The following is a 27,598-nucleotide window of genomic DNA, read 5'->3' on the forward strand; positions in this document are numbered from 1 at the left end:
TGTTGACCAGAACTGCACATAATACTTCACAAGTAGATTCATTACTGCATTATATAGTTTTAAGCATAACATCCCTCGATTTATTCACAACAGTTTTTATGACATAACCTAACATTTTATTTGCCTTTTTAATTGCTTCGGCGCATCAATCAGATGATGAAAATGTTGTGATAACATATAAAGCCCTAAATCCTTTTAAGAGGTTGCTTCCTCTAGGACAGTGTCTTCCATCTTGTACAGTATTTATAATTGACATACCTTTTGCTCACATGTAGGAATTTGCACTTTTGAACTTTTACATGCATTTTCCAAGTGTTCACCCAGTTCTGAAGCTTGGCCAGGTCTTTTCACTTATTTTTTTGCTACCTCCTCAGTGTCTGTCATTCCTCCACTTTTATTGTCATCTGCCAGTCTCAGACGTTTACTAATCATGCAAGAATCAATGTCATTAACCAAGTCAAAGATCTGAACCTAGGATGATGGCTGTATAAGATAGGAGTTCTGAACACTGTACTGACATACTTCCCAATCAAGGAAAAGAATGCTTTAAAATAATAAACCTTTAATTGTTTACTTATATTATTATGACCGATATGTTCATTGATTTATGAATAAAAAAGGTAAAACCTATCAGGCCAGTCATTGTTAATGGACCGCGTGTATGTATATGTTGAACTTAGTTTCTGACCCTTTGGTTTATTTAATGTTAAGGCTCAAAGTCATCACTTACTTGGGCCCTGTTAAATTTTTTAAAAATAATTCTGGTCAGTGAAGTATGTGCTGTGGACATCAAGTATGGGCAATGCAGTGTAACATATTATTCAAGTGAAACCTCTTCTCTGCCCTTAGCAAATGCACTTTTAAAAGTTAGGTTTCGTGTTATATTTTTTGAAAATGTCCCATCCTTCAATGAGTAAAGATGGTTGTCCTTTAGTCTCACCTTCAGTTGAATTTGTGCATGAAATTTGCCTTCTGTATCCGTCCATCCATTCATTCACTGAACCACCCTGATCCCAAGTGTTGAGAGTCTATCCCAGTGGCATTGGGCACACAGCAGGAATTCAAACCCTGCTTTGTGGAGTTGTGATATAAATGCACTAACAAGGGCCACTAATGTCACAAATGTCACCCTTGAGCTACACCATCTAAAATACATCCCTTCCTCTTTGATGATCCAGTGAGGGCTGATGGTATTTGTTGTCATTCTTTTCCTGCCAGTGTCTGCTCTCCCAATGGCATCACATAGTCACACTGTTTGGAATTTTGTAGAGAGAAAGTCAGCTCCAGCATTACCAGTAACGTCAAACGGTTCACCGACAAAAGCGCGATAGACATATGCACCCTGACAAAACCGGGACCAACAAATGAGCGGCGACAAACCCGCTAATTGGTTTTCGACAAATGCGCACCGACAAAATCGCCACGACAAAATCGCGAGAGAGGCCAAGAGAGTGGGACGCCCTTGTTGCAATTCTTCCTACATATGCAGGGCGTGATCTTAAGGACTATCTGCGTGCCGTGCTGATGGCATGCCGCGTCTCATAAAATTGAGTTATAAAATAAACATTATTATATATGCTTTAAACTAGTGATTCATATTTAATGAAAATTTTGCAATTTTGTCGGGGCGATTTTGTCGGCGTGATTTTGACGGCGCGTTTTAATCGGTGCTATTTTGTCAGCGCGCATATGTCTGTCGCGCAAATGTTGTGTCGCAACGTCAAACTGAATCAACTAAATTGTGTTTTTTGCTAATTATCTTGAGAACATAAATAAAGTTAGATGCATTTTGTTTGCATCTCTTTAATATATCTATCTTAGTATGTGCTTAATTTTCTTGCGATTTCATGTTTTTAACGCAAAGTATGTTGGCACAGTTGTAAACACTGCAATCTCACAGACTTGGAAGCTGGCATTAATTCATAACCTTTTTTCTTGACTTTTCTTGTTTTCCTTTCTCTCGACACCGGATTTCTTCAGATACTCGAATGCCCTTCAATCACTTCCCAAAGACTTTGCTGTCAGATAAATCTAAACTGGCCCAGTTTGAATATTTGTGGAGTCTGCCTTGTGACAAATGGGACTCATGTTCTGGAGTTGCTTTCATTTTTTTGTGTACTCATACTATTGGGATTGACTCTGGTACTCTGTCAACCTGAAATGGATTTAACATGTTCAGAAAAATGGAAGTACCAACACACATGTAAAAAGAAATAAAGCATTAAAAAGACAAGAGAAGGAGCTAGGGTGTATTTATCACGTATCATTCATTCAGCAAACGTTCATGGAAGAATTCTGAACCGTAAACTCACCTCAGAAAAGCAAAAAACGCTTTACTTTGGACAGACTGTAACACAACTGTGAATGCCTAGTTTATTTAAACTGATCCTGTCTGACCTGAATTTAGTATCGGTAATGATCATTTAGGTCCAGCCATCCATTACACTACAATGTAACGGAGAGAGTAATAAGTTATATTTTATGAAATCTAAGTTTATTGTCATGTGTACACAGTACAAGACGTACACAGTCCAGTGACGTTGTTACTTGCGTGTCTCCTCAGAGGAGTTGACAGAAATACCCAAAAATAAGTACATAGCCTGCAACATACTGTTTATATAAAAAAATATGCACACACACACACAATGTTTGTTATGTTATAATATTTGTTCTTAGGATTGGCTGTTCAGTAAACGTACGACTTGTGGGTAGAAACTAGCTCTGAATCTACAGGTGTGAATGCCGATGGTCATGTACCATTTGCCAGAACGGAGGAATAAGAAACATGCAGCATGTCATCTCAACTTTTCAGGGGAGACACAAGTACATAGTTGAGTGCTTATGACTGTCAGCCTGTCTGGTCACATAAAATACCCAAACACACAGAGTCAACTTTTATTTTTGAGTATCTGATCAATAAGTGTAACATTTTGGCTGACACAGGAGGAATGAGTAGCATGTTGTAAAGATTCAATAAGATCTACACCATGTAATTTGAATTCATAATTCTATTTTACTTAAAACCTTAAATTGTAATTCTGAAATTTCTTATTTTATGAGAAAACACATTCACTGTTTACGTTTGAAAGTTTCCTCCATCATTCTAGTTAAATAAGATGAAGTTTCATTAACCATGTATTTGAAATTTACTTTATTGTAATTATAATACTCTTTTGTAATTTGTGATTATCTTATTATAGTATATGCTTACGTAACACACTGGAACAGGTGTATATTTTGTTACAAATGAGATAGAACAGATGAAGCAACATTGGTGTCCCAATTTTGGAAAAAAATCCTCTTTATTGATGAGTACATGAGAGACTGTGGGATGTGCTCAAGTGACTACTGAACAGAAGATGAGATATGAGTGGAGTTTCTCTCTTCTAGTCAAAGACAGCCTGACGTAGATTATCGGGTGCTAGTTATAGCGTGTGTCAGGTAGGGGACAGAGTTCTTCTTCTAAGATGACAACAGGCAACTTCACCTCTTCCCTGGTGCCAGCTACAACCCCGTCCTATTTATTTTAATCTCCATAAACACACTTGAATGGCCACACTCTGACCACTAAGTACTCTGGACTTTATTTGTCAGTGAGCGTTGTGGTGGATGGCTGGGGGTCCTGCCCAGCCGGGTCACCTGGAGGGTCCGGGAAATGAGCAATACCTTCCCCAGGCCATGAGAGGGCAGCCGCCATGGTCTGCGTGGGAGCCACGGGAGCAGAGCTTGGAAGCTCATCCTGGTTGGGGCCTGTGGTCTCCGCGTTTAAGTACTTATGGAGCCCTGGATGGCAGCACTTCTGCCACACCAGGAAGTGCTGCTGGAAGAAGATTCCCGGTACACCCGGACTGCTTCCAGGTACAATAGCAGGGCTTCTGCCACACTAAGAAGTGCAGCTGGGAGAAGATCAGGAAGCACCTGGAGCACATCTGGGGAAGGTATAAAAGAAACCGCCTCACTCCACTCAAGGAGCTGGAGTCGGGTGGAAGTGGATAGAGCTTGCCTGGGAGGAGTTGGAGAGAAGAATAAGAATAAGAATAAGAAGAAGAAGAAGGAAGTCTAAAGGACTGTGTGTTGGTGATTACTGCACTGGAGTTTGGGTTTGAAAATAGGGGTAGCAATTAAACACGTGTGTTTTAAGATGTTCTGTGTCTGCCTGTGTGTGTCGGGCCCGAGCATTTCCAAAGTGTACAACAGTATTTGTATTTGTACTAGCAGTATTAGTATTTCTTGGATTCTATTTCTCTCTGGATGAGCTAGTAAACTGGAGTTAGCTGTTAGCCTTTGAACAATAATTTTGAAAATATTCTGTGCATCCACCTAATACATTCTGCCCATCCATCTGTCCCACCATCTATTCAATTCTTCATCTATCCATCTGTCCGTCTGTCCTTCTGTCCTTCTCTCTGTTAATTAATACAGAGTATGTATCTATCAGTTAAACACTCATATTTAATAGTACACGTTTCCCAGGTAGCACTATTGAAGAGTACTATGAAGAACAACTAAGAAAAAAGGCCACCCCTGAAGTGACTACACACAGGAGTAGACATACGGTAAAATATGGACAGGAAATTAATGAAGCCAAAGTGTGGATTGTATAAGAAATTTCGTGCTCACAATTTTTTAGGTTAGGAACAAATATTTAATTTATTGTTTTTTCAATATGGAACCATGTATTTTTATTTTTTAGTTATTTCATAAAAAAAACAAACAAAAAGTAATATAAAGTAGTGTATATATATACATATATATACAGTATACTGTATGTATGTATATATATATATAGTGATAAAAATGCAACACAGACGTCATAAAGATTTGGGGCAGCCACCCATATATTTTTTCCCGGCTGCAAAAGTTAAGTTGATGAAGCACAATGTGCATAGAACAGAGTCCAAAACAGAACTGACTACAATAGCCTCCAAAGATGGAGGCTTTAAAGGCCCGTAGAGGAAATGACGTCATCAAAAGTGCTAGAACCAGAAGTGATGTCATCTGGACCGGAAGTGATGTCAGCAAAGGGACCGGCTCCGGAAGTGATTTCTTCTGAGGCGCTGGAACCTTGCAGGATTTCCCGGGAAAGGTCTGTAGGGAACTGAGAAAGACAGTCTGTGCACTCCGGCGCCCCCGCTCAGATGTTTTATTACAATTACTTCGACAATTTAGCTGCCTCCTACTCGCACGTGTGTGACAATATATATATATATGGTATTGTATATATATATTGTAAAAGACTTAACAACAGACAACATAAAGGTTTGGGGTTTCCGGCCCCATATATTGCTGACAAATCCACAATTCAAATCTGGTCAAAATATAAACAAAACAGTTCATATGCGCGACGCCATACAAGGAGTCGGCGGCCATTTTATAAGGGAGGAGCCAGAAGTGGAGGAATGCTGGGAAGAAACTGTGAGGGAGGATGGGACTGATGACGTCAAGAAAGATGGCGGAGGAAGAGCGGAAGTAACGTACTGCGGAAATGAGGCTCATGGTGGCGGAGCGTCTTATTTCCTGGTAGAAAGCGAAGGAGAAAGGTTAGTACCCCGCCACTCCCTGCCGGCAAACGTCTTCCAAAGTGTGTTAAGGTCCGTCTGCGGTCTCCTATTCGCGCGTGCGTGACAATATATATATATATAAAACATATTTTGGACTTTTAGCATCTTTAACATGCTGGAAATGAAAACAATCTTCTCAATACATTTTGCAATGCAATCACAGTTACAAAATGCACAAAAACATAGTGAGTCTATGTAACAGCAGATGTGAAAAGGACAATCATGCAAATCATTCATTCAGACATTTTGATTAAGTGAATAGTTTGTGATTTTGTGTGCCTACTTGCACATATTACATTATAAACCAATCAGTGTTCAGTATCAGGTGACACCAAATCATCTTGTTACACAATAGCACCATTTGCCTTGAGCCCTTTTCTGGGTCATTCATATGAGATTTTGAATCGGTTAAACCGCACTTTTTATAAACTGGTGAATATCTCTCAACATCCAATTTCATTTCCTTCTTCAGCTCCATTGCTGCTTCTGCAGCAGTAGGTCCTTAGACATGAAATCAACACCCCAAGGATTTTTCCAGGCTTTCCACTTCACAGAATGCCAAGTTTACACCCCTACAAAGTTTGAGTTGTTGTGCCAGTTTCAATTGTTTTTGGACCAGTACTTGCATTGTCCAGACCTTTGGAGAATGATCTCCTGAAACAAAAGCAGTAAACTCTGCTGTGCCATTTAACTGTGGTTGTGAGGGTATTCTGCCAACAGATAAAAGAGTGAAGGTTAAATCTAAACAAAATGCAATATAAAAATGCTACTCCTAGGCTTTATTGTTTTTTTAACATATCATTCTCTGGCCCATTTAATCCAGTTCAAGGTCAGAGAGGGTCAGAGCAGGACAGAATTGCCAGATGAAAACTGAAATAAACAATTTTTCTTTCCCTTTAATAGTAATTATTGGCTGAAAGTGGATAATGAGATGCTGATGTAGTCATCTGATGAAACAACGGTAAAAATACGTGCTTCCTGCATTCTTGTAGCCGTCACCCGAAGATTAAAGGGCAGGTGTAAAGTCTTCCATTTCCTACATAGGTAGAGCAGTCAGACGCCTTTCATTTCACAACAAGAAACACTTAGCATCCTACTGCGAGGATATTATCTTTTTTTTTTTAATTATTATTTTTCCTTTTGCTTTTTTCACGCAGTGTATAGTTCTTCCTAGTTTTGGTATGAAATGACTCCCAAACACATTTGTCTTGTTTTGAGCATTAAAAAAAATGTTATAATTTGATCGTTCTGCTCTTCTGACATTAATCGTAAACTGTCTGGCTATTGGCACTTCCTCTCTAATTGAACACTGAGAGGTAAACCTGATTCTGAAGCGATGCAGTGCAGCCTACCATAATAGCAATGATTTAATTTAGCTATTTAACCTGTAATTCCAGCAATATTTATTGAAGAACGAGGAGAGAAAATTGGGCCATTAGGAGCTGGCGATGAATACATTGAGATGAAAATGAACACTCCTAACTGGTAGTTGACCTTCGCGTTTTGTAGCAGTTTTTATTAGCGCAGGCCACAGTAATTACTGCAAATTGAATCATAGTGAAAACTGAAATCATTCCATAATGAGCATTTTTATTCGTTATTGCACTTTCCAGCTATGCTCTGAAGTATGACGTTGGCTCTGTCTGTGACAAGGCTTTTGTATTTTGCTAGATTCTAGTCAATAGTAGAAATTAATTGAATATTATCCTAGATTTTTCTTGGTAATATTTTTCTAGGCTGAATGATATATGAGTTACTCTGGTTTGCAAAAAAAAAAAAATCATATATAAAATAAAAAGACAGAAGTTTATACCATCTTTTGAATGGAAAAGGGTTTTAAAATTCTCAGTCCTACATGAATGACAGCTTACACTGAAATAACGGCATTGTCACCCTAGCTGGCTCTTACCCAATCAGCACCCAACGGCTTTTTTTTTTTAACCTCTGTCTTTTTAATAGCATATGGCACATCCTGTAAGATGATTAAAGATGCAAATTCTGAATGTCTGACTTTAAATTAGAGCAAGGGAGGGTGGCGTGAATGTTTTTAACATAATATGCTACATGGTTCTGAAGAGAACAGCAGGGCGCCACGTCTGAAGCCACCCACATTCCCATCCAGTGCACAACAGTTTATTTATCTAATATTTAGTTGTGTTTTCTTAGAAAATCTATTTTTATTACTGAATGCTGCAAAGAACATAACACAAAAACGACCATTTGAGTTTATTTTCTTTTTCCCTCTCTTTTGTCGGCAGTGTTTTATCATTTGAAATACAAAATGGACAATTTTATACACACAGTCACAAATAAGTACAGTGTTAAACGAATTTGAAGTGGCATATACTGCAATGAAAAGCGCAGCTCCTCTTATTACTAAGTAGATCTGAAGGACATATTACAATGTATTTAAATTTTTCTTTTGTTTAAATGTATTTGTTACAAGCCCATGCTCATAGTAGATTTAGTTCTTATTGGTCATTGTGCATTGCCTGTTTCCATCAATCTGTATTTTCAATGGCATCATTAATGCATCAACCATTTAAAAAAAATTCTAAATACAATATCATACAAAGTAACGTTTCCTAAGAACCATCTTTAGGTCCTCTGCTATAATCCCATGTGCCAAAGCTGTATGCATTAGGTGAACCAGTGTTAGGGTAAATGTAGAGCCATTCACCTACTTTCTCAATTATACCTTCTAGCCATCCTGGGGCATAGACTGCTGACAAGTGCCCTCCACGCATCTCTATCCTTTCCTGTTGGCACCATCCTCATGGTGTCTGTCTCCAGGTCCTGGCGCCAATGTTTCTTGGCCTTCCTCCATTCCTTTTGCTTTGAGGATCTCACATTCCATGTTCCTATGTTGATTGTCCCGGCTGAGAGAAAGCTGGTCGGTCTTGTAGCTTCCATGGACTTGTGGCTTTCAACACACAATGCCATGCAGTATTTCTTCTTGTAGAAGCCCCCTCTCTTTCCAGGACAGTGTTGTCTTGATCACTTGTAGGTGAATCGGTATAATGTTAATGGGTTGATGGCCCATTGCAGAGCCTAACTTGGAGCATCAGGGTGTCTGGCCTCTACCTCTACACAGACACGTCCTGCTTGGGTAGACCTACCAGGAGCTTTAGGCTGCCATACCACAGAGCTCTGAGGGGTCACTGAGGCACGCCAGCCATCACACCACAAACAAGGCAGGCGGCGCACCTTTGTGACAGGGCTCCAATGCCCGGGATCTGGTAAAGAATAACCAAATAATGCATGGCTGAATGGATCACGAGAAAACTTTTATAACCTCAATTGACTTTGAATGTGATATAAAAAAAATCATGCAGTTTTGGATTAATTGCAGCTATCATTCACTTTTAAGATTTCTATTCCCATTTTGAACTATGCAGTGTGAATAATCTTGATCTATGGAGCATAAATGCACATTATGTGCAAACAGAATTGTGCAGTAATGAGAAAATAAAATAATATTTAAAATCTTTAAAAAGCCTTGCCATCCAGATGCATACACATCTATCACTGCAAGTTTACAGCCGCATTTTGTCAAAGATCTGCACCGTTTGAAATAATCCTGATTCATGAAAATGACAATGGCTGTTGTCCACCGTTATTTATTATGACAAATTATTAATTGGAATTGCGAGACCAATCAATCAATCAATCAATTATTCATTCATTTTCCAAACTGGTTTATTTCAATTCAGGATGATGGGAGTAATGCTTATCTTAAGAAGCACTGGGCAAAAATCAGCAATGAAGTGAGACTACTGGAAGGCCCCCATTAAGAGTCACCAATGCAAGTCCAGTTAGGATCCACTAGTCACCCTGACGTGACAGGAAAGTGGCATATATGGAGAAATGAACGCAGGGCAAGGTGAAAAGTCCACATTGACAGTGAACAGAGCGGAGTATACAGCTGTGAGGCAGCATGCTAACCACTACACCACTGTTCCACCCATCAATAAATCTATTTTGGATTAATTAGTGCCTTTCATAGTGAGTATAATCACTGGGTACTTTGCCACACACTTAAAAATGTGACTAAACCAAACTAAAGGAGTAAAACAGGAGCAAATATGAGCAGAAATCCAATGTCATTAGATCAGAAATGAAAAAGAGAAGAAAAAGGGAGGAATCCAGTTGTTACACATACCATTGGTAATTTGTAAATGTTTGAGATAAGAAGCGGGTGTTCATTTTGGTTTTCAAACGAAATAATGACTTTTAAAAAATGAATCACAGGATAAGATGTTTGCCATGAGTGAGGACGTCACGTTTGTCTTCATTAACGTCAATGCTGCCTTCATCTCCTAATGCAAGAAGAAAACACATCTATGAAGATGTGTGAATGATTTTTAAAGAGATATACCTGTGCATTTTTTTCTTTGTATACCCAGCAATAATAAAATGCATGTCCATGGTAAGTAATATTGCTATTATTGCCTTTTGTGCTAATGGTACATACAACATTTAAGCGATGGCAACCTTAAAGCGTTGCCAAGGGAAGTATCGATGCTGTTTTGGGTGGTCTTTGGAAAGTTCATTTAACAACTAGTGGAAACTTCAAGGCCAAAATATGTTGAAAAAGGATAAGATGTTTGCCATCTTCATAAAAGAAATCAAAGCAGGATTAGCTCACATTGCTTCAGAGCTCTTTGAATATATAACACATTTTGGACTGTAAGCTCCATGGATGAGATGTAGAGGCCTCTAAGAAGGAGGCCGTAGTTTATGCTCCAGCGTGTCTTACATTTTCACAATATGTTGACCTATTGAGGATGCAATTAAAACACACGCCACAGTTAAATGTCACTAATGACAAGGCTACTGCACGTTTAGAACTTGGCTTCTTATTATGTTTCTGTAAGTCACATCTTCCAGGTACAGCATGTCCACATCACCTTCCTTCTGTGCTTTTCAGTGGCAGGTGTATAGCACAGTATATATACTGTAGTATTATCAAATTATCATTAGGTGTTTATACACACAAATCTAATTACTATCACACCTTTGCGGTGTGCTATTAAAATAAATAGACACATAAATACATTAGTATCTGCCATGTTATAAAGAAAAAAAAAAAAGGATTATAAAAGTAAACCTTTCATCGCAAAGATCAGGGAAATTTTTAGAATATAAGTGAAAAGATTAAAAATGACATGATTTTTTAGTTATATGCTACAACTAAATGTCCCCCCTGGCCATTGAACCTTACTCTTATTCGATGTTAATTAATGTTGATTTATTTTGTTTTATAATTGTGTCTTTCATTTTTCTATTCTTTAATATGTAAAGCACTTTGAGCTACTGTTTGTATGAAAATGTGCTATAGAAATAAATGTTGTTGTTGTTGTTGTTGAACTAAAGCAAGCAGAACTCCTCTTGTGCAATTCCATGTAAAGAACGGGGATTTTTCCCTTTTAAAACAGGTTATCCTGACTGAATGTTTTAACATTTGTTACCTCTTTTTACACACTCATACCAGGGCGTTGTGTCTTGATCACATGTTGGCGCCTTTATTAGAAGTTCTACAATCCATGACCCACGTATGTTTTCCAAAACCCAAGGGTTATACAGCAGGTTACCTATTAGTACGAACCCATCCACTACAGACAGACATATCTATTCTTTTTCATTAACGTTGCCTAATGAAATGTGAATTGGTGCCTCCGTGAACATATTTGTATTCATGTGTGCATAACCCTTAAAAATATCAAACCGTATTTACGAGACCTGGAAAATTATAGGTATAAATTGCCCTGCAAAATCAATTTCTAGTGAGCCCCCTGTGATTCACATTTATTTTATGATCAGTGCTAAATCTCAAATGGTCCTTGATACCTCTTTTTCTGTTCTAATTTAATGGAACTGCAGTCACTCAGCTCTGGAGAAAAGTCACATTTATTTGTATTAGGCCGTCTTAGATTTTACAAGAGTTTCAGATAACTAAAATATTTCCATTTAGCTAAGTTTGGCAAAAAAAAAAAAAAAAAGTTTTGATACAAAGTGAAATTGTCTAGGGGGCGGCACGGTGGCGCAGTGGTAGCGCTGCTGCCTCGCAGTTAGGAGACCCGGGTTTGCCTCCCTGCGTGGAGTTTGCATGTTCTCCCCGTGTCTGTGTGGGTTTCCTCCCACAATCCAAAGACATGCAGGTTAGGTGGATTGGCGATTCTCAATTGGCCCTAGTGTGTGCTGGGTGTGTTTGTGTGTGTCCTGCGGTGGGTTGGCACCCTGCCCAGGATTGGTTCCTGCCTTGTGCCCTGTGTTGGCTGGGATTGGCTCCAGCAGACCCCCGTGACCCTGTATTCGGGTTGGAAAATGGATGGATGGATGGAAATTGTCTAGGCCCATCACCTCACCTGTTTAGACCAGCACGGCTATGTGTGTAATGTCACTTGTCTTTAAGATACATGTATCGTGTTTGAGTGCACTGACATTACATTCTACTGAGTGCACGTTATTTAGAGCAGTTATCGTTAAATCTGTTGGGACTCTTTTCATTCAGACTTTGCTGAGATTGTTGTGTCTTTTCCTGGTAAAGACACAACAATGATGATTCAGCTTAGGCCACACCATAAGGAAAAACGAAATTTGGCTTTATTTCTAGAACATTTTGTGACTGGGATTAACCAAGATATTTCATAATAAGAAAAAGGAGCTGCGAGCATCTGGGATTTCTCTCTTCTCACTTTGTTCATAGCTTATTTGATTATAACACCTTTATAATTTGAAACAGACCTTGAATTGATAAATATTCTTGAGCATTTAAACGAGTTTAAATGTTAAGTACATAATGACTGAAAAAGGGTGACAATAATACCATCTGTAGTTCAGTAACAGACAATAGCTACAATTAATAAGCACCAATTAACTTTACATTACGACCGATACTATTCTAGATAGCTTTAGAAATTGCCTTATTTAGGTGTCAAAAAACCCAGCCATTGATTAGTAGTTTGGATCCGAATATGCTTTGCATGTGAAGTGTGGTGCAATGTGCAGCTTTTATTGCAGTGCCACCCCTTTAAGCATTTTGTTGCTAGGCAATATACCTTGTGATTCCTGCACACCTGCAGCTCTTTAATTAATGAATATTATGGGATATACTCTGCTAGTTTTTGTTTTGAATTTCCACACAACTTCCCAGCTTTGCGTTCCCGGTGCTAATGACCTCTGTGCCTGTAAACAATTTGCCTTATTTGCCATATTGTCGCACATTTTGCTAGTCTGTTCATTGATTCCCGACCATTAATGATTAGGGTCAATTTTGTCAAGTGTTAAGTCTCTTACGTTAAAAAAAAAAAGTTACCATCATGTAACAGCTGATGTTTATGTAGAGGTATAGTATCTTGTGACATTATGAGCAAAGAGTACATAAATGTGGAGGTCGGCAACATTTTTATTGAACTGTTTTATTTTATTGAAATTATTCATTTCCAATTATACGAGATCTTCCACGATAGAAGTTTCCTGGCAAAAGGAAATACTGTTGTTTTTCCCAAGAGGGGTTTTGTTTGCTTCTCTCTGTCTGGATTGCATGTAATGGCTGCTGTTAGGTTGCCAGGATGGAAAATACAAGGGATGACTGACATCTAGTGTTTCTTGGGACAATCCTAAATATGTGTCCTAACCTACTCTTACAGCGTTGTTATTTCAGACGTGACTAAATGATCAATGCAGTAGCCTATACAGATGTGGCATTGTTCAAGTTTTTGTAGGCTGTGTTATAGAACACTATGTTAAACTTCAACGTGTTTAATCTTTTAATCAGACAAAATGTGACCAATCAGATGTCTTCTGATGGTGAAGCTCATGTTTTAATTAGCCAGATAGATTGATAGCTTAAGAAGAAAAGTACATTTCAGTCAGAGGGCAAGCAGCCTCCATCTAAGAAAGAATGGCTTTTGTAGCAGAGTTTCCAGGGATCTAAAATCCTAAATACATTCTTAAAGTTTGTGGTTAGTGGTTTGCATCCAATGAAGTTCATAGCTTGCTTTTTTGTCGTTATTATTGGTTTGACACATGTAATGCATTGTTTGCCCTGCGCTGCTAAATTAAAATGAGTGGCTTTTTAGAGCTTTCTAGTGTGCTCAGATGGTTTCAAATAGAACATCCTCAACGTCTGTTCAAATTATTTTCATCTGGAACCTTCAGCTTCTTCAAACAGTCCAAAATTTTTGGTGATCAGTGCCTGACCTTGCATTCACGGGATATACTGTATGCATGCATGTGTTTGTAGAACAGTCGCTTTATAGTGATTCTTTTCCTGACTTCTCTAATGAGGAATAGTGATATTTAGAAAATGGATTGATATAAATAATTTATATAATGTATATGGTGTATGATGATGATAAACCTTAAGCTCTATTGTGGTCTTTCAGCCTAACATTAATTAAAAACATGTCAGACAACAAACCATTAAACTTCTATTCCAGCAACTTCATTCTATGTCTATTGTAGCCTCCTCAGTTTGTCCGTTATCCTTAAATCGGACAGCGGTAGAGGCCTGCTTTTATAAATAGATAGCCCCAGGACATTAGGAAAAGCTTTAACACATTTACCTCTCAGTCAGAAGGTTGTGTTCTTGAATAAATCCCATATTTTTTTTTAGATGATTGTTTTCTAAACCCATTTTAATATCCTGGTTTATCCTAGAAGAATTGGAAGGCAAAAATCAATCTTTGATGGACTTCAATTTCTCCACACATCCACCAAGATAATTAGTATAACTTGTCTATTTTTGGGATGTTGGGGGAAACAGGGAGTCCTGAAAAAATCCTTGTGAACATATGGAAAATGTACAAACTCCACATAATGATAGGGCCCAGAATGTGAAGGAGCTCCAGTAACCTCTTTGTCACCCAGTCTCTCATTTGTCGCCTATTGCATAAAACTATGCTGTCAATATTTCCCGACTTACCATCATTGCAGCTTGACTGATATCGAGGGAACCTGCTGTGCTAAAAAAAATGACAACCTTGTAATTAAAAGCCGAATTGGTCACTGCAGTGGAGCAGCTCAACTGGCTAAGATTTAATTAATGAATTAGATTTATATACTGTTATTCTAACAACTCGGAATGGTTTACATAGACAATGGGGAGCCACTTCAACCACCACCAATGTACAGCATCCAGAAGAATGACGTGACAACAGCCATTTGCATGCCAGTTTGCTTACCACCCTTTAGGTGGTCAAGGGGTGAGAAAGATAGTTAGCCAGTTGGACACATGAGATAATTAGGGGGCCAGAAAAGACAAGGCCTTAATAGGCAATTTAGCCAGGACATTCATGGGACACCCTGCTCTTTTCGAAAAATGCCCAGATAGTCAGGACATCAGTTTTATTTCTAATACAAAGTACGGCACTAGTCTTTACAGAAAAGCATCCTCCGACACTGCACTGGGGCATTGCTGTCCACACAGAGACCATGGGGTAAGTACCCCCTGCTGACCACACTAAGACCAGACAGTAACCCAAGCTTTCCTGTTTGGTCCCCAGTCCTTTCACATCATTACTCAGGCTCAAACATGGCTGTAACCCTCCGCTCGGAGTTCACATGCAACAGTTCTGAAGTTGCAGCGTGGAACTTAGAGGGTTTCTGATTAAACAAACTTCTTGGAGGCAATGGTGGCAAGAGGGGTGAGCGCACCATGTCTACAATGGCTGCAAAAACAAGATGCTTTTCGATTCGAGAACCCAATTGGTCCCTAGAAAGAGAAAATGTCCTCCTTTAACTCGACTGACTGCTAATCTCTGAAAGCCCGAATCCAGCTGCACAAGCTGGCGTCCGTCCAGCTGCTCTGAGTGAGGGTGTGCAACCCAATGGAGTGCCACCTGAGCAAATGTCTTGCCATTAACCGCTACCTTTTAACTGATTCATGTGCATTTTTAAAAGGCATTTTTTGCTTTGCTTAGAGAGTATTCACCATATCTACTATAGCATGCAAAAAGAACATTTCTTATTTCGTTCAGATTGCTTATCAAATGTGCCCTGCGAGTAAGGTTTTCTCACTATTAGGTTCAGTTCTTCTTACTAAACAGGCCCCGAGTTTTGAACCAGGAACTTTTAAATTACACACATACTGGAAAGTTAGGTTCTTTTCTTGTCCTTTGTTTAGCCATATACAGTATATGACCTAACATACACCAAGTTTCCTTTCCATTTTGATACCTTTACAGTTTAACAGTTGAGACTCTGCTTAGTGGGAAGCAATAGGCTCATCTATAAAAAAGGAGTGTGTGATGGACACCCATTAGAATGAGAGTGCTACTCTACACAAGTGATTTTATTTATTTATTTATTTTTTTTCCCTTCTGTAAGCCATCCAAGAGATTTCCTGCCAAGGCAATGTATGAACGAAAGCCAAACAAAACACAGGCGCCCTTCCAGCCAAACAAGGCACGCTTCCACTAATAGAGAGAGAAAGCCTTCCAGACCTAACACGGTACTTACAGGAAACCAAAATTCTTTACGCTAGATAATAGCTTAATGACAGTCTAAATGAAGTCCCTGTAGTAAAAATGAATGTCAGCAAATGAGCACCTCATTACAAGATGCAATATCCTTTTTCTTAGGTTTAAATGAAACCTCACTATGTGGAAAGACAGTCCTGATTTTATTTTATTTTATTTTATTTTTTTTCCCCATTTCTGGCCACATTGTCGAAAATGTTTGTTTTGTTGTGTGATGTGGAGTCATTTACAGTTCATAAAATGCTGTTCCCTGGTGTAATCTCTTTATTCAATGTCCATGATACCTCAGAGACCAGAGAAATATTGAAAAATAAATTCATTTTTGAGGCAGCTTCTGTTGTTGTCTTTATATTGAAACTAAGTGATGGAGCTAAACAGTCTGAATCAGAATTGTCAGCATAAAACACACATCACTTGTAGGCAATGTGATATCTCTTACAGTTCCCTTTATTATTTAAGCGTATTGCAAATACTTGAAAAAAAATAGGCTGATGGTAACTGACAATACTGTATGTGGAATTAATATATTCTACATGAAGATTAATTATCGCAAGGATGTCATTCTTAAAGGAGAGAAAAACAGTTTACAGTGAAGATAGATTTGCTTCATTTTTCAATGTCATTATTTATTACTTAATCCAATAAGAGGAGTGCAAAAAATTTAAATTCTGTTTAAGATTTCAAAACAGTTATTGTTAGTAGCATTCAGGTAATTAAATCAAAGCTACATTATCATGACAGATCAGCACAGAGCCTATAGACCGTTTCAGTGATTCAGACAGGACTACTGCTTTATGAGATCTTGGCGAATATCCTACACCAAATGCATCCTTTTCAGGGTGCAAAATGTTCAGAAAATAAATAAATAAATAAATAAAAAGCTCATCACATTGCAAAATAAAATAATAAAAAAAAAAAGCATTTGCCTCTAGAATGAGGCTCTTTGCCCTGAGGAATTTCAGATGGCCTTGCAATGCATGCAAAAATAATTAATGGCAAATAAGCACGAGTAGCTCATAATAGACACCTTCTAATATACTAGTGCTGTCTCATTTTTTAGGGCTGCTTTCTTTTCTTTTTTTTTAATTTTTTTAGCTTTTGTTTTCACTTTTCAACCAGAAACGTGTGTTTAAGCACCCAGATATGTAATATGTGAATATGCGTGTGAGCTTGAGCTTAGAGAGATTCACACTGCCACACAGGGCCAAAAAAACCCATCCACGGCAGCAGAAGAAGTGCCGCAGGTTTTTCTCTTTTTTTTTTTCATATGGAAATGTGAAATAATGGGGTGATTAAATAGAGCTGTATATTAAAGTACAGCTGACATTAGAATTAGCATAATGCGCTCTCGCCTAAGGCTGAATACTTTATTTGCCATCTGCGTCGGACTGAAATCCCCCCGGGAGGGCAGACGCTGAACAGTTCTCAATAAACTCACGCCCCAGTCCCTTTATCGCACAGGAGAAATACCATTTGAGGCAGTGCACACTGATTCGTCTTAATCGTGGGGCAAAAATGAACATTCAGCCCCCTATGACTCTTGTGCTCTGTTAGAAGTTACATTTGCAGTTAAATTCACACCCAGTGTATTATGCTAAGAAAAAAATTCCAACCTCCACCAAACAAGGATCTCTTTTTATTAATATTTGATAGACAGACAGACAGACAGACAGACAGACAGATAGATAGATAGATAGATAGATAGATAGATAGATAGATAGATAGATAGATAGATAGATAGATAGATAGATAGATAGATAGATAGATCCAGTTTATTTATTTCCGCTACATGGATGGAATACTAATTCTCTCTGTTTCTGGAGCCATTGTCATTTAAAAGTCACACGCTCAAGCAGACACTGCCTATTTAAATTTCAGATTGACATTCCCTATGTAATTTATACCGTTGTCTTTTTGCGCCATAACCCCTCGATATCTGGACAGTGCTATGAAGGTGGACAGAGCGCCTTTATTTATTGCCTAGGAGTCAGTCGTACAGTAAAATAAGCTAAGCGTATGGAGCCTGGTTAACTGAATGTCAATACTGCGATACCCATTAGACTTGTAAAATAAAGAGGGCTGTCTGAGCACTTGGCTTTTTTAAGGTTTGTGCCAGTTTGAGGCAAAAGAAGCTCACTGCCTAATTCTTTCAGCGTTGTTTGCGTATGTGGTGAAGCACTCACTGTGTGAGCCGAATGAGCTTTTTCCAAGAGAGTTAGTGCTGAGTGTTTTGCACCTAGGTTACATTCCACCATGCCACCATTAAACAACGTCATCTGATAAGGTGAGGCTTGTAGTATTGCAGCTAAAAAAAAAAATAAAATCTGTGTTTTGGAGAAGAGAACTGGGGTTTGGTGTGCAGTTTAGCTTAGCTGTACTTAACTTCTTTTCTTTAGACATTTCATGTTAATAGTTAGATAATTTTAACCTGTAACCCAGAGATGCTGCCTTACACAGATAGGCAATAATAAATCCCTTTTTCCTTTATTGTCGTTTTATTGTATTCTATAAAATGGCAATTTACTACCGGGGCAGGTCAGACATTTATTTAGTACCAAAGTATGCCATTATATGAAACCCATGGTTTTAATCTGTAGCTAGATTAGTTATATTTAAAAAAATAAAAACACTATGACTGCCATCCATTTCACATATTTTTTGTGTTTTTCCAGCCTAAAATGAAATACTATTTACAGAACAGATAAAACGTCTACATGATCTGGTCGACACTTTATTTTCACAAAACATTGATAGATGGGCAATATGCAGTAAATGTTGCAATTACTTTTTTAGTTTTTGATTTCTTTTGTGAGATAGCATATTTAAAAATGCTGTTTCTTTATAAAATCAAAAATGAATACTCCATAATACACCATTCATTCTTAAAAACAAAAGTCCTAATCCAGTTTTAGGAACAGCACCAATAATTTAGCATGGCCTAAAACCTAAAAGAAATTAAATGTTCCAATACAGCAAGTAAAACATTATTCTCCTGCTGACTGAATTTGATGATGTTTAATGTAACATTTTATGTCCTTCTGTTAAAAACGGTGATTATGTAAATAAGGTCAATGTAAGTATGCACATCATTAATTTCACCAATCTATCCTTTTCCTAAACCCACTTATTCCATGTTAAGGATCAGGGCTGCTTTATCTTATCACTGCATTGCTGAATGCAAGTATGGAACCAACGAAGGGTGGGTCAGCAGTCAGTTGCAGGGCATACACACACACACATATCAGGCCAAATCAGAGTAGCCCATCATGCTGTCCATCTTCAAGCTCGCTTCACCCGGTTCAGGGGGGATTGTGGGCCAGAGACTGTCTCAGTCTCAGTCACATCAGACACAAGGCAGGCAACTACATGCAGATTCCACACCGACGGAGACTGGGCTGAGCATTGTAGTCACTACCCCGGAGCTGCGAGGTGACATCTCTAAACACTCTGTCACTAGGACCAACCACATTGGCTATTTTATTATTTTATGCAGAATCTGTTGCTTTAACAATTATTACAGCGATCAAAGATTGTGCAAAAACGATTCCTTTTTTTTGGATCAGTATTTTTTAGGAATCATAAAAGAGAACTATAAAATATGGAAGAAGTCTTAAAAAGTGTAATTTTCCACATCATCTTTATTATGTCAGCCTGTGGGAACAACTGTTTTGCATGTTATAATGAGATGTGTGATATAATGACGGTGACTCTAATAGGATTTAATGTTGCTGGAAGCCAAGGTATAGCCATAGCTGTATGAAAGAAAAAAAAATGTTAGAATAATGGAATGTGATCAAGACAGACTTTATGTCTTCTTTCAAATCAATTATAATTTTAGTTTGGACTTAATTAATTATGTTTAAGGGATGTGCATGTTCTTTGTCACTAAAAATAGGCCCCTGTGGTTTACACTTTCCTTGTGAATAAATGAGTATTTTTAGACGGCTCCACCTGATTATCACTACTTTAGAATGTCTAAGCATTTGAGCAGTTTTAGTAATTTGATCTGTTAAAAAACAAATGATGCAGTTCAAACTAGCTGTTCAGAAGTTAACGTCCATCCGACTGTTTGCACAGCTATCCATGCATCTGTCCAGCGGTTTTTGAACTTACCAATCCAGTTCAGAGTTACAGCAGAATGGTCACCACGCTATTACAGAGAAGACTCACACACACACACCCAATTTAGTGCCACTAATCCACCCAACATGGAGTTAAGTGGACACAGAAATGAAAGTGAGAGGATCCAGCACTTCCCATACACAGGGAACTCCAGCAAAAAAATCACCCAGAGTCAAGTTGTTGGTATCAACACTAAATTGAGTGCCACTGGGCTAGCAGCTAATTATTATTTTTGACCATCGTGACATTAACAATCTTGGCAGATACTTCTATACTGTTTATGACCGAATTCGTATGCTGCACAGTTTGGCTCACAGGTCAGATGAGCTTCTTCAGGCATGGCTGACGAGTGGAGAGTACCTGTACTTTATAAAGCTGTCCCAGGGTGAGACACTTACTTCTGCAAAAAAAACAAAAATAAATTTTGTTTGAGGTACTTTCTGAAGTTATGTAGAGTGTTCATAATTAATACTAGAACGCTCAATCCATCAGTGAATTTGCCTATTATGCTAATAACATTTTGATGGAATTTGCACATATGTTTTACCCAAACAAAATATAAAATGGCATTCTAAAGCCTACTTAATCCAAGTTAGCGTTCTGCGGGGTATAACCTATCCCAGTGAACATGAGCAAATGGCAGGAACTTATTGTAGAGAGGGCTGCAGTCCATTACGTGTACTACTCATGTAGGATCAGCTTGGCATCACCACTTGACTTAACCTGCCTGTATTTAGGGATGTGGGAGGAAGAGTGGAGTACCCAGAGGAGAACCCATGCAGACATGGGGAGACAGTGCACACTTAACTCGGCCAATGTCCAAGCGCGACATTGAAGACCAGCTTGAAGCGATATCCACTGGGCCACCTCCAAGCAAAGTATTCTATTCTTTAATTATAAGTTCCTTTAAAAACCGGTAATTGTTTTAGAGTAAATTAATGGTGTAACAGAAGTAGTGTATATGTTATGACCCTGTGATCTGTACTCCAACATGCAAAGCAAATTTTCCACATTTTCTACCTTTCCTTTAAAGAGATCACTTTATTTCCATTATAAAGCTAGCTTTTTGGAATTCTGTTTTGTGAAAAAAGACATGTTCTATTGGAGAGCTAAAAGTGACCTTTATTGTGATGTTTCAAGACAGATCTAATGTTTCTGCATTTTAAGCATTCCTGGAAGAGTTGCCACATTTCAGGGAAAAATGTCAAGTAAATTCACAGCAAATGGGCTAATGAACCATACAGAAAATTTAATTCAGTTAGTCTGTCTGTCTGTTTTATAAATGTGGGTCTCAGAACAGACAGGTTCATGGCTGGAGTCAAACCCTAGACAGAGGTGGCTTCTCCAGGTCAGGGTCACATTGGACCAGTGTCTGCCTCGGCAGGTTTAAGCAGAAGGCAGTAACCAACCTGTCAGCCCACCAATAGCTCCACTCACCCTCATTTACACTTTAGATTTGCCAGTTTTTATATTGGATACTTCCCATTAGTCAGATACGAAGTTCTGCACATCCTTACAAATCAAACATGTTTAAAATAAAACACGACATCATGTCATATATAAATATATACAGTATATATACATATATGTGAACCTGATAGATAGATAGATAGATAGATAGATAGATAGATAGATAGATAGATAGATAGATAGATAGATATATGAAAGGCACTATATGATAGATAGATAGATAGATAGATAGATAGATAGATAGATAGATAGATAGATAGATAGATAGATATGAAAGGCACTATATAATAGATAGATAGATAGGTAGATAGATAGATAGATAGATAGATAGATAGATAGATAGATCTGCATATTATATTCTGTGTTTTAGCAGTTTTTTATGACTTCTGGTGATGTCTTATGGTACACACTAAAATGTCTAGTGTGATAAAGTCTGAAAAGCATGTTACTAAAACCAGTGTGATTTTTGTACATACTCTACTTACTTCAGCTGTCACTTCTTTTGTAAATAAGCATCTGACACATGCAGTAAGTGAATAGGAATTCTGTTCATCTTCATTGTGTTGTAACTTCCGGACTACAATGACCGAGCTAAGGTGGTCCTCAGTCTAGACAAACGGATTCTGTAGTAACGCATCTTCCACTTTCATCTTGACTACCAGCATTCAGCCTTACAGTTCAAATGGACTGTAAACATAGACACGTGTTCAACTATAGCATGTCGGTGTTGTGGATTACATAAATTCAGCATTATCTAATTTAATGTTCAAATCTGATACTTTTCCAAATGCTTACATGTTTTTGTGGCTGCTTTAATTTAATTTTATTTTTATATGTTTATGTTTTATCCCACAAGACCATGGGGGTTTCTGTGTAACATCTCTTCTTGATCGGTATTATGTATTTCACTGATTGTTGCAGTGCTGCTTTAATTGAGTCCCTTTTGTATCCAAGAATCTGTATAACATAAAATAGCAGGAACATCAATTAGTCATGTGTAGTTAAAGGTACACAACACTCCACTGTTTTCTCCGTTCTGGCCTTGTCTGTGATTGGATTGCATGTACTCAGGGAATACTGTACATGAAGCTTTTACAGCAACTAATTATAAAAGATTTAGTTCATTGCAAATGATTGATAAATTCTGCTATACGATCATAAAAACTTTCAGACAAAAAAGTAACCAGTTAATCGATAGTCAATAAACATTCTGTTATTGTTTTACTGACTTATTAATACCAATTAATAGTAAAATAAATCACCTGCATAATTTGAAATGCTTCCATATTAAGTAACATACAGTATATCACACTGATGTGCCTTAAGTAAAACTACAACACACTGAAACATTGTCATTGACGTATTTGTTTCTTATTTGGAAACTAATGAATGGGTAGGTTTAGCATACTTTTAGTATAGAATTTTCAAATTTGAATTGAGGCGAAGAAGGAAAATGAAAGGACTGACCTTTTTCTGCATTGTATACTGATTTTAGAATTTTAGTCTACTATTGCAAAACTATCCTGGAGTGTAATTTTAATTCCTAAATAGACATTGGCAAATACAGTTTTAGGGTGAGTCCTATTTACTGACAGAAAATGTTTGAATTCATTTGATTTTTGTTTTTAAAATGTTTACATAAATATTCTGTTACTTGCTGATATAAGTAGTGTGCATTCACATAGATAGATAGATAGATAGATAGATAGATAGATAGATAGATAGATAGATAGATAGATAGATAGATAGATAGATAGATAGATAGATGGGAAAGCAATTAAATACTTTTTAAGTGTCTGTATTATCCATGTTTTTAGTCATCCAGATATTAAATCTGTTGTCTGTCTTCCCCCACCTCCCCAATTAAATCAAAAAACGGTTGGTTACAGAGACCTTCCCTTGATATCCTTCTCTTGGGAGTCTGATAATAAAGTGAGTGAAATTATTTCTTGCAAACAATCCCTAGTTTAATCCACAAAGGGGAAAAATCAGTGGGGATAACCATCTGCTGTAATTGATTAAATTTTGGAGGCCAAAGTGACACTGAAGACCCTAAGGCCATATTTTAAATATTAGTGACTAAATGCTAGATAACAACTAGCGCAATTAAATAAATTAAATTGCTGTGCTGTATTTATTTATTTATTTAAAGATATTTTTTTGATTCAGCTATTGAGTTTTTTTAAGTAATTTATATTTTTGGGTGTAAAGCATTTCTAAGTTGTTGCGTTAGAGTTTTAAATAAAATACTTTTAAAAAGCAATATTTGCAAGGGCTAGTGTTAGACTTCAATAATGTGAGGGGTAAATTTTTGTTATAAACTTCTAAGGTGCATAGACCATAACCAATATTAGTAAAAATGCAAATACTTTATACTGCTGCTTAAAACATGCAAAGTGAGGCATGAAAGATGCCAACTGAAGATGCTGCAAGTAACTAGATATATCAAGACTCCACATTTCATATGCAGGTTGAGATTTGAATATTTGGTAAATATGCAAAATATTGTACCTGACCAGTTTTAATAGACAGTGCTGTAACAGAAAATATGGGAGGAAAAATAATATTTGTATTTGGTTTTATAAATTAATTACAAGTCAGATGGCTCACTGTGACTGTGACTGCTGTTTTTATTGTTAGCCCAGTTAGAAGTTTTCTTTTTTTTAATAATTTTGGTATGTATTTGGTGGTTGTTATTTGTTACTATACCTATATTTTATTTATAGAGCTTCTGCTAAATTTCCCCCTTGGGAAATAAAGTATATCTATCTATCTATCAACACTTATTATATAGTGCCTTTCATATCTATCTATCTATCTATCTATCTATCTATCTATCTATCTATCTATCTATCTATCTATCTATCTATCTATCTATCTATCTATCATGAAAATCTAACATCCTCATCCAGTTTTGTTTCATAAAATAAATGTTTGTTATTTGCTACTGGATTCTTGATTTTTTACTAAAGAGTAAAAATTACCCACATTCCAAGGTCCCAGTCCTCTGGTGTGCCACGCATCAGGGTGCACCAGAGACAAGCATGTCCTCCCCAAGGAACATAAAAGTAAAGAGATTCTAAAATAAGAATTGTTTTTTATTTTTTTGAGAAAACCTAATTTAAACACTCCCACAATGTGTGAATTCATGCAGGATTTTTTTAATCTACTCAGATTGCTGGGCAAGGTCCTGGATAAGCCGTTGAGGAAGATAGATGGATATAATTTGCAACAAATTTACTTATTAGTGCTCAATTGTCATAATGTTATGTTGTTAACTACCACCTTGATTAAAACCATAATTATTAACAGTGATAGTGTATATTTTGGGTGGCACCATGCACACCACTTCTACGACACATACAGAGTGTCCTGGTTCTGATTCTCACACCTGGATATTACCCGTGTAGTTTGTATATTTTTTCTGTCTTGATGTGGGTTTTCCTTCAGACACTCAGTTGTTTGCCCACAATTTCAAAAGATATGTTAGGTTAACTACCCTGAGATGGACCTTGGTGTATCCTGCCTTATGCCCACCACTACTGGGATAGACTCTGTCCACTTCCATGATACTGAAATGAGTAAGCAAGGTCGAGAATGTTATGATATTGTACATTAGTATTATCTATCCATCTATCATAAAATCCTTTCAAATCTATCTATCTATCTATTATATAGTGCCTTTCACATATCTATCTATCTATCTATCTATCTATCTATCTATCTATCTATCTATCTATCTATCTATCTATCTATCATATAGTGCCTTTCATATCTATCTATCTATATATCTATCTATCTATTATATAGTGCCTTTCTACATATCTATCTATCTATCTATCTATCTATCTATCTATCTATCTATCTATCTATCTATCTATCTATCTATCTATCTATCTATCTATCATTCATAGAGCAGTGCCTTTCATATCCGTCTATCTGTCTGTGAGTAGTTACTATAGCTGTAAATAAATTCCCATTATTTATTAGTATTATGCAGGGCTCTATGTTTGGTAATATTTCTGTTTAGGCAGACAGTTAAAGGGCTGTTGCACTTCACAAACATCAATACAAGTACACATCGGATGCCATTAAAATGGTAAAACACCAAATGTACTGTAGTACTTAGGCAGTTAAATATTTTTAACTTAAAGTGATCTTTACAATATTTAGCTCAGAATCTGACCCTCGAGCTCAATGAGTAAAAGTCAAATGGAAAATCCTTAGGTAATAATTCAAACAAATAGACCAGTTTTACTGAATATAGACTTTTGCAAGTCTTTGTGTCTCCTAGCCCCAGTATATACATAGTTACAGCTGTTTTCACATTCTATCAGCTCTAGGATTATTACGGATGTGATGTTGCTTCCAAACCCAATTATCTGATCTGTTTTTATCAATTTTCAAAGGCTACATCTGCTCAAGGAAACACAGTTATATTCGTTCAGTGAAGATAGCTTCTAACTGAGTGATTTTGATTAGCAAAAATGTTTTATGCAGCAGATATCAGTAATCAAAATACATCATATCTCTAGGTAGTAATTTTTAGAAAATTGTCTAAGTTGGTGAAAATATACAGTTATATGGCGGAAAAAAATACTATACTATATGAGTGGAAATTGATTTTTTTGGCCCACTATTAACATCTCAGGCATTTGTTAAATATTGCAGACAGCAGAATGGCAGCTTCCTTTGAGGTTGTAAGCATAAAATGTTTTCCTAAATTTTCTAGAGACAGAGAAGTAGATGCTCAACATGTTTTAATTAAATGTTATAATTCAGTGCAGAACACACATATCTTCCAAGTATATATATCAATGAAAGCACATTTTGAAACCATTAAACAATATTAATTTAGAATGAATATGGAAATTAGAAAGTATTAAAGAGCAATTGACAGCAATTAAAATTGATTACGAGATTAAAGGTTGAGAATTGAATCACATCTAAGTCATTATTATCCACCTCGGCAAGTGCTCGTCCATTTTTACCAAACTATACTTCTCTTCTGTGCTGGAAAAATAATTATTTGTAAAAATGATCGATAACAGTCCAGGGCTAATACGTAATAAAATGTGTTTATGGATTTTAATGTTCAGTGTATTTCACTAATTTCTCAGTCGTATTTAACGCGTAACCTTAATTTTTTGTTGTTTTTATTTTTCTGTCCTTGTTTGATGAGCGGCCTTAGAAATAGTTCATCGTCTTCATATTGATGTATGTTTGATATCTTTCTACTTAACATTCTTCCCTTTTCCTAATTTTTGATTTAAAGAATCTCGTTTCTTTGTATATTTTATGGTATTTACAATATGTTTGACTGAAAATTCTGAAATCCTTTTAAATGAGAATATATAACACTTATAGTCTTTTGTCTTGACTCAATGTCTATTGTATATAATTAGAATGTTCTACTAATAATAATAAAGTTCATTTTCCCCAGGGACCCTTACTGGTTCCCTTTCAAAGTTTAACGATGGGCTACTTGGCAACTCTAACTTGGCTCAGTATCAGTATATGTGGGTACGTAAACTGTAAGTGTGCCCTGCAATCGACTGGATCTCGCCTTATGCCCGTAACATCCAGCATAGGTTAAAATCTCTGGCAACCCTGTACTGGTTTAGAAAATGAATGTATGCGCCAGTTTAAAGTGATCGACATGTAGTTGAAGTGGAAACGGCGACATTCTTTAAGTAGCATCTGGATAGTAGCTAAACAGACGAGCTTGATGGACTGAACGGTCCCCTCTCGTTTTATCAGAAGACAGGATGAAAGCATATTGCTGCGTCAGGTCTACATCGTTGTAGTAGGCCACCAGGGGACATCTGGGAGCTTGAACAACTGCTTAAGTAAACAATGGGATATACAGCCAATCATTTCTGTGGCTTCCATTTATGTGTTATAGTGTGGAAATGTGCATTTAGAATTACCACAATGGACGGAGGGAAGACGAATAAGATC

At 37.1% G+C, this 27,598-nt stretch overlaps 1 protein-coding gene across 4 annotated transcripts in view; it reads left to right on the top strand.

Moving 5' to 3' along the window:
• The window catches only part of bcl11ba (BAF chromatin remodeling complex subunit BCL11B a), a 95,383-nt gene that overhangs the window by 61,130 nt on the left and 6,655 nt on the right, over nt 1-27,598 (top strand). The window lies entirely within an intron of this gene.

This window comes from Polypterus senegalus, chromosome 18, assembly GCF_016835505.1.
Source record: "Polypterus senegalus isolate Bchr_013 chromosome 18, ASM1683550v1, whole genome shotgun sequence".
NCBI lineage: Eukaryota > Metazoa > Chordata > Cladistia > Polypteriformes > Polypteridae > Polypterus > Polypterus senegalus.